Raw genomic sequence first — 8,956 nt, forward strand, 5'->3', positions numbered from 1 at the left:
ATCCATGTGTCTCTATTTCCTTCTCTGTAGCATAATAGCATGTACCTCAAAATGTTGTTGTGAGGATCAAATGAGATAATAATTGTAAAGAGCTTAGTACAGTTCCTGGCATATAGTCAGTAAATCTTGGTTGTTCAGTCATGTGACCCCTTTGAGGGTGTTTTGTGGCAAGGATACTGGAGTGGTATGCCATTTCCTTCTCCTCAACTGAGGCAAACAGGGTTAAATGACTTGCCCAGGATAGGTAAAGTGTCTGAGACCAGATTTGAACTCATAAAGATGAGTCTTTCTGATTCTAAACCCATTTTGCTTTATCCACATCACCACCTTGCTGCCAGTAATTCCCATCTAAGTTAGCTATTTATTAGCTCCATTCTCTATTCCTACAGCTCCCAAGTCTTCTATGATCACTCTTCTATGACTATGATGATAGTTCCCACCAGGTCTTCCCACCTCTATCCCATCCCTCATACTACTGCAAGAGAAATATTCCTTATGCATAAATCTAGTCATGTCATTTCACTGCTTAAAACCCTCCGACACCTCCCTATATCCTTCAGGGTCAAAGTTGAACTAACCTACTAACTTTCAATCCCTAATGTGACTCTACCCTAACTTTTCATCCTCATCCCTTTGCTACTTTTCTCCAAATATTTTGTATTCCAGGAAACCTGGATGGCTAACACTTCTCCCTATATATCTGCCAGACCCCAGACTGTATTACATCCCATCCAGGCACCCACTGAGAATCCAAAGGCCCCCAGCACAAGCCTCAGGGCATCTGCGCTTTAAAATAGCCATTCTTCCAAACAGAAACAGCAACCATCTGGACCTGGACCCCCAGAGATTGAGTCCCACCCCTCACTCCCTCTCCTGGGAGGGATCTAAGGCACTCAGTTTTGGTTTTTTGTTTGTTTGTTTGTTTTGATATTTTTCAGAAGCAGCTATGGCAGTGCAGAATGCTAGGCTTGGAATCAGGAAGATCTGAGTTCAAATTTGACTTGTAAAACTTATTAGTTTCTTGATTTTATTTCTTAACTGGCTACACTACTTTAGGACTGTTCTGACTGACTTCTGACAGACTATGCCCCAAGAAGCTCATTATTAGGATAATCTCATTATCCTGTAAAATCTTACCAGCTTTGGTACTCCAACTTATCACTACTCTTTGCCTCTGGTGCCTCTTTTTAAAAAAACCTTCTATCTTAGAACCAATACTAATACTAAGAATTGATTCTAAAACAGAAGAGCAATAAAGGCTAGGCAACTGAGGTTGAGTGACTTGCCCAGGGTCACACAACTAGGAAGTGTCTGAGGTCAGATTTGAACCCCAGTTCCCTGGACCCAAGACTTCATGCTCTATCCATAATGCTACCTAGCTGCCCCTATGATAGGCTCTTAATAGATATTTGTTGAATGAATGAATGAATGACTCTAGACATGTCACTTCTTATTTCAGTTTCTTTAACTATGAAATGGAGATTTATCTCTTCAAATTATGAAGACTAACAAGATATTTATAAAACATTTAGCACAAAGCTAGGAACATAATAGGTCCTTAATAAATACTTATTTCCTTTCTGTACAACTGAAAAAAATACAGAACTACCAAAGTACTTATAATAATGGGTCTTTAATGGGGCAAGGAGATCATAATTGAGGAAAACCACAGAAAGCTATCACTGGGAGATTATAGCCTCGATGGGCCACACAGAACTGAAGCACTGGGACTTTCCCCAAACTAAAGAAAAAGGGGTGCTTAAAATTAGGTGAACACAGAATAGTATACTTGTCAGATCTTTGGGAAAGGAAAGACTTTAAAACCAAACAAGAGCTAGAAAAAAATCACAAAATGTAAAATCAATCATTTTGATTACATCAAATTAAAAAGTTTCTCTACAAACAAAACCAATGCAACAAAAATTAGAAGGGAAGCAACAAATTGGGAAATAATCTTCATAACAAAAACCTCTGACAAAGATCTAATTACTCTAATTTATAAAGAGCTAAACCAATTGTACAAAAAATCAAGTCATTCTCCAGATGATAAATGGGCAAGGGATATGAATGGGCAATTTTCAGTTAAAGAAATCAAAACTACTTATAAGCACATGAAAAAGTGTTCTAAATCTCTTATAATTAGAGAGATGCAAATCAAAACAACTCTGAGGTATCACCTCACACCTAGCAGATTGGCTAACATGACAGCAAAGGAAAGTAATGAATGCTGGAGGGAGTGTGGCAAAGTTGGGACATTAATGTATTGCTGGTGGAGTTGTGAATGGATCCAACCATTCTGGAGGGCAATTTGGAACTATGCCCAAAGGGTGATAAAAGACTGTCTGTCCCTTTGATCCAGCCATAGCATTGCTGGGTTTGTACCCCAAAAAGATAATAAGGAAAAAGACTTGTACAAGAATATTCATAGCTGTGCTTTTTATGGTGGCAAAAATTGGACAATGAGGGGATGCCCTTCAATTGAGGAATGGTTGAACAAATTGTGGTATATGTTGGTGATGGAATACTATTGTGCTCAAAGGAATAATAAAGTGGAGGAATTCCATGGGAACTGGAATGACCTCCAGGAATTGATGCAGAGTGAGAGGAGCAAATCCAGGAGAACATTGTACACAGAAACTGATACACTGTGGTACAATCAAATGTAATGGACTTCTCCATTAGTGGCAATGCAGTGATCCTGAACAATTTGGAGGGATCTATGAGAAAAAACTATCCATATTCAGAGGAAAAACTGTGGGAGCAGAAACACAGAAGAAAAACAACTGCTTGAATACATGGGTCGAGGGGGATATGGTTGGGGATGTAGACTCTAAATGAACATCCTAGTGTAAACAACAACATGGAAATAGGTTTTGATCAAGAACACATGTAAAACCCAGTGAAATTGCATGTGGGCTACGGAAAGGGTGAGGGGAGGGGAGGGAGGAATCGAATATGATTCTTGTAACCAAGGAATGTTATAAATTGACTAAATAAATTAATTTAAATTTAAAAAGAAAAAAAAGAGGTGCTTAAATAGATTTTTGGAAAGGGGGAGGAGATAACAGTCAGGTTACCTGAATTAACTGAAGCTTGGGGGTGGGGGGGGGGGGGAAGAAATAGCCAGTCTTGGAAGCCTTAGGAAACATACAAAGATCTAGGCTGATTAAAAGGTACTTAAGGGGGAGGGAGGGAAGCTAGGTGGTTCAGTGAATAGAGAGCTAAAATACTGAGAGAGACCTTTGACACTTCTTAGCTGTGTGACCCTAGGCAACTCACCATAACCTAGCCCTTGCTACTCTTCTGTGTTAGAACTTTATCTATAGGGCAGAAGATAAGGGTTTTTAAAAAGAAAGATTTGATTGTTTTCTTTAAACTTAATCCTGAGAAAGGGACAAAGCCAATTCATAGTTAATTCAATCACTATAGATTATCTTTTGAGTTCTTTTGTATTATCTGTCTTTAAAGAGTCCAGGAATAAATCAATCTGCAGATTCCTTGAAAACAGTCCTTAGTTGTCTACCTTGGCAATCAGCTATCCCACTGAATGGCACAAGGGCAAATTTACCTAATTCACTATATCCACCTGGCCCCAGACCTGTGTTGGCGAACCTGTGGCACATGTACCAGAGGAGGCTATTCCCCTTCCCCTCTCTAAGGACATCTCTCATATGACCCACTCCTCTGCCCAGCTGCCCAATGGGAGCACTTCCTCCCTTCTCTATCTGGGATAAGAGGGGAAGCAGGGAGGGTGGGTTCACATGTGGTATGATGGTTACAGTTTGGGCACTTGGTCTCTAAAAGGTTCACCATCACTGCCCTACTCTATTTTCCATATCCCATACAGACATCTTTCAGGAAACCAGGATGGATCTCTTGGCATGAGCCCTCCAGAATCACTCATCTCCCACCTCACATTCTCTGAACATTAATCAAATCAATGCTACTAATGATATCAATGCTGCCCAAAAGAATACTAGAATCACTACTATATATATATATATATATATATATATATATATATGCTTTACTATCATTCTGTTCTAAATTTGTGCCTACTCTTCCCATGGATACTGTGTATTTGTAAAAGAGTACACTCATTATTTATTGAAGGAATGATTGTAGCTACTTTTTTTTTTAAAGCCCTTATCATCTACCTTAGAATCAAAATTTATTCTAAGGCAGAAGAGCAGTAAGGGCTAGGCAAGTAGGGTTAAGTGACTTGCTCAGGATCACCCAAGAAGTGGCTATTAGAAATGAGGCACTAGCTATTCCTTTCTTTTTTTTTAATTAATTTATTTATTTGCCAATTACATGTAATAACAAATAACAAATTTTCCACATAAGTTTTCCAGAGATATATATAATCCAAATTGTCTCCCTCCCTTCCCTCCCCACTTCCAGATCTGGCAAGCAATTCAATCTGGGTTATACATGTGCTATCCCAAAAACATATTTCCATCTTGTTCATTTTTATAAGTAAATAATTATATAAAACCAAAACCCAAAACAAAAATCCAAATAAACAAATGAAAATTCATATGCTTTCATCTGTTTTCCAACTCCAGTAGTTCTTTCTCTGGAGGTGAATAGCATTCTTTGTCATAAATCCCTTAGAACTGTCCTGGATCATAATATTGTTGAGAATAGACTAGCTACTCTTTACTATGGTGGTAGTCTCTCGGTGACCGAGAATGACAATTGTCTTTGTGCATTATCATCTATTGATGTACCCTCATGTGGCTTTGAAGTCCAAAGACTGAGGCGCAGAGTGTGTGGCACATGGGGCATGGGACGCCAGTTGTTACGGGAGGTGCAATTGTGGTCTGGTGTCGGCGTTCACGTGCAGTGGCAAGATGTCGACGTCGCTCATCTTCAAAGGTGGCAGCGGCATGGTTAATGTGGGTTCGCCAGCTGCTTCTGTCAGAGGCAGCGAGTTCTAGTTGCTTTGGTGTAATGCCAGTCCACTTCAAGTTGGACTTTAGCTGATCCTTGAATCTTTTCTTTGGTCGGCCTTGTTTCCTGAGTCCAGCTGACAGTTCACCACAGAATACCTGTCTTGGTATTCGCTGTGGATCCATGCAGATGATGACCATCGTAGCTGGGTTTTGAGGACCAGGACTTCGATGCTGGTGGAGTTGGCTCTGTCGAGGACTTCCTGACTGGTGATTCAGTCCTGCCATTGGATCCTCATGATGGACTGGAGTAAATGGATTTGCTTTGAGCAAATTATGTCTTTGACTACTAATAAAAAACATCCTGGTAGGGTCTTATGAATTATATCATTAGAAGAACAGATGCATAGATTAGATCTTAGAATCTGAGACAGAATCTGACCTCCTGAATCTGAGACAGAATCTGACCTCCTAAGACCCAACCCTTAAGTATGAATGCAAGTTGCAGGGATACTCCAGAGGGCATATTACACATGGATAAACTACCTACAGAGGCAGAACAAAGATGGCAGAGTATAGGAAGAAAATCCCTCCAAAATGATCTAGAAAACTCACTTGATGAGGAATTTAAAAAACCAAACCAATAAATTACAGTGAGTTATTTTTTTACAGACCATGTTGGCATAGGGAGACAGATAAAGAAATCTATGGACACTGGAGATAGAATTTGACCTGAAGCATGGCAGAACATTCCAGTAGGAGAGACTGGGCACCAGGGCAAGAGGAGGTTCTAGACCTGTAACAGGGCACCATGACCTCTAATAGGGATTGGAACTGGCGGCTTTGACTCCTCACTACTCAGTTCTAGGTCACAGATCTAAGGTGGACTAAGGAGGGAACCTGTGCCCCCAGGTGGCATACAGGAGTAGTGGCAGGTCCTGTCCTGCTGAGAGTGAATCTATTATGCCTTGATTATCTTAAAAGAAGAATATAAAAAAAGGAAGAGGAATAATACATTATCAAGGGTAGACAGGAGGAAAAGGAAGGTTAGAGAAAATTATTTCATATAACTGAAGTATACAAACAAGGAGAGAGGTGGGAGGAATTGAGCACCTGAACTTTGCTCTCATCTGAACTGATCAATGGAGGAAAGCATAAACACATATAAAGTTGGGCATAGAAATACATTTTACTCAAAAGAAAAAAGAAAGGAAAGAAGAATTAGAAGTAAAATAGAGTAAGGGAAGGATTAGTCCTAAGAAAAACAAACTTGAAGAATACACAAAAATATTAAGAGCTGATTTTGAAGTGGAAAAGAATGGGATACAGTTAGGGTGCAGATGAATTGGTTAATCGCTGAACAAGTAATGGTATATTATGTGAAACAAATATTATTGTGCTGAATGAACTTTTATCAGCATAATGCCCAACAAGGTTTCCAGAGGACCAATGATGAAACATGCTACTCACTTCCAACAAAAAGGTAAAGGATTCAGAATGCACAATAAGGTAATTTTTTTTTTTACATAAGCAATATGGGAATTTGTTTTGATTAACTAAACATGACTGTAATAGATTTTGTTTTTCTCATATTCTCATTTGGGGGAGAGAAAAGGATAAGAAAGTGTGTATTGGCTGATTAAAACAAATTATTTGTTATTTTTTAAAACACTTTCTATCTTAGAATTGATACTATCAGTTCTAAGGCAGAAGAGAGATAAGGACTAAGCAATTGGGGTTAAGTGACTTATGGAGGACCACACAGCAAAAAAGTGTCTGAGTTCACATTTGAAACCAGGTCCTCCCAACTCCAGACCTGGCTCTCTATTCACTGAGCCACCTAGCTATCCTTCAATAAATAATTTTTAAAATATAAATTAAAAAAAAAGAGAGAACTCTTGGGGGCAACTGGGTGGTTCAGTGGATTGAGAGCCAGGCTCAGAGATGGAAAGTCTTGGGTTCAAAACTGGAATCTCTTCCTAGACTCTTCAGGCTATGTGACTCTGGGCAAGTCACTTACCCTCCATTACCTAGTCCTTACCGCTTTTCTGCCTTGATTTTAAGATGGAAGGTAAGAGTTTAAAAAACAAAGAAACTCATCAATATAAAGACTAACCATGAATCCAGAGGACTAATGATGAAATATGCAACCCACCTTCTGATAGAGGTAAAAAATTCAAAGTACAGAATGAGATACCTGTATATACAGGTATACAGAAATATATATATTGGTATATGTGTATATATATATAGTATATATGTATATGTTTATGTGTGTATATATGTGTATATATATATAGGACATGACTAATACAGAATTTCTTTTTTGCTTGACTGTAATGTTTGTAACAGGTTTTGTAGAAGTTTTATTGTTCTCATTGCAGGGGAGAGACAGATTTTGATGATTGAAAAGCAATTAAAAATTTAAAACTATATACTCACTATAATTTTTGACATCCTAACCTTTGCTTGTAATGGTCTCTATGTCTGGAATGCCTTAGATGCACCAATGAATGAATGGATGATTTATTTATTAAACCCCTTTACCTTTTGTCTTAGTACCACTTCTAGGATGGAAAAGCAGCAAGGGCTAGGCAACGGAGTTAAATGACTTGCCCAGGGTCACATGGAAATGTCTGAGGACAAATTTGAACTCAGGAGGTCCTAACTTGCAGGCGTGGTGCAGTATCTAGCTGTCCTCCAGGAATTCTTTTAAAGCCCCACTCAAATCTCCGCTGTGAAGATTTCCCAGACTCCTCCCCAGATGATTTTCCATCCTCAAACTTGACACAGCTCAGCTTGAACCACCCCCCACATATATATCCACACATTTGTATTTACATATATATATTTATTACAGCTTTCTGTGTTTATTATCATAATTCCAACTAAACTGTACATTGTCCCAGGCAGGAACCCGATTCCATCTGGAATCATTATCTGGAAGTGGGTATGTAGGAGATGTTTACTGAATGGAACTGAACTAGACTCGGTGTTTGGGGGTCTCCTACTGATTCTTAATGCTTGGACAGAATAGCACCCTTCTGCCTTGGTGCTCAGAACTCCATCCTCTGAGTTGTGAAACCCAGCTTCGACTCCTGCTTCAGATACTTACCACCTGCGTCACCGACCTCTCTGAATCTCACTTTCTCTATCTGAAAAGCAAGGATAATAATCGCATCTACCGCTTATGGTTGTTCAGAGGCTCCAAAGAAATAATAGATGTAAATAAATCACTGTATGTTAGTCAATTCCTAAAATGTTGGGGATTCCAAGAAAGGCAACGTGAGTAGTTAATAATAATGATAAACGACCCAAATCGCACCTTTTCGCTCACAACTTATGTTCTTTATCCTTTGTGTAGGAGATGCCACTGACCCACTTTTACGAGGGCAGTGAGATGTCACCCCATCTTCATGGATGCCAAGACCACACTTTTACAAAATGGCTGGTGAGCTTGCGGAGCGCCCCCTTGTGGCCATGGCACATAGCCAAGCTAAATTAGGCTTCGCACTTCCATGAAGGAACCAACAATTCGTGTGATCTCAGTTCTGAGTCTTAGACCAATGAAATAATAGTTAAAATAGGTTACCACTTCGCAGTTTACAAAACACCTTCTTCCTAATCCTATGAGAGAGGCAGGTTTCCTGAATTCACTAGTTAGAAATAGGATAGGTGTCCCAGCACTTCTAAACCACAGAGGGGCTGCCCACACTCGGATAGATTCTCCCAGAAGACCGCTGAAGGGTGGAGTCTGTGCGTCCATCGTATGTCGTGCGTACCTTCCGCCACAAGAGGGCGAGCTTTCCCAACAAACGTGTAACCAGCGTCCCTCGGCCACCCTAACTTCAGTAACTTCCTCCCGGGAGCAGAGGTCCGGAAGGCAGCAGCCCCAGAACTCAAAGTGCACCAGTCCTTGCCTTTAGCCATTTCCAGACGCTCTCCTATTTGCATTTTCTCAACTCCTAAAGCCAGCCTCCAAACTCTGCTTTCCCCTCGCCTCTGCTCCGCTCCCCCGTTATTATCCTTAGTTTTCCACTCTTCGACCCTACGCCCAGCTC

This window comes from Monodelphis domestica, chromosome 2 (genome assembly GCF_027887165.1).
Source record: "Monodelphis domestica isolate mMonDom1 chromosome 2, mMonDom1.pri, whole genome shotgun sequence".
NCBI classification, from domain to species: Eukaryota; Metazoa; Chordata; class Mammalia; order Didelphimorphia; family Didelphidae; genus Monodelphis; species Monodelphis domestica.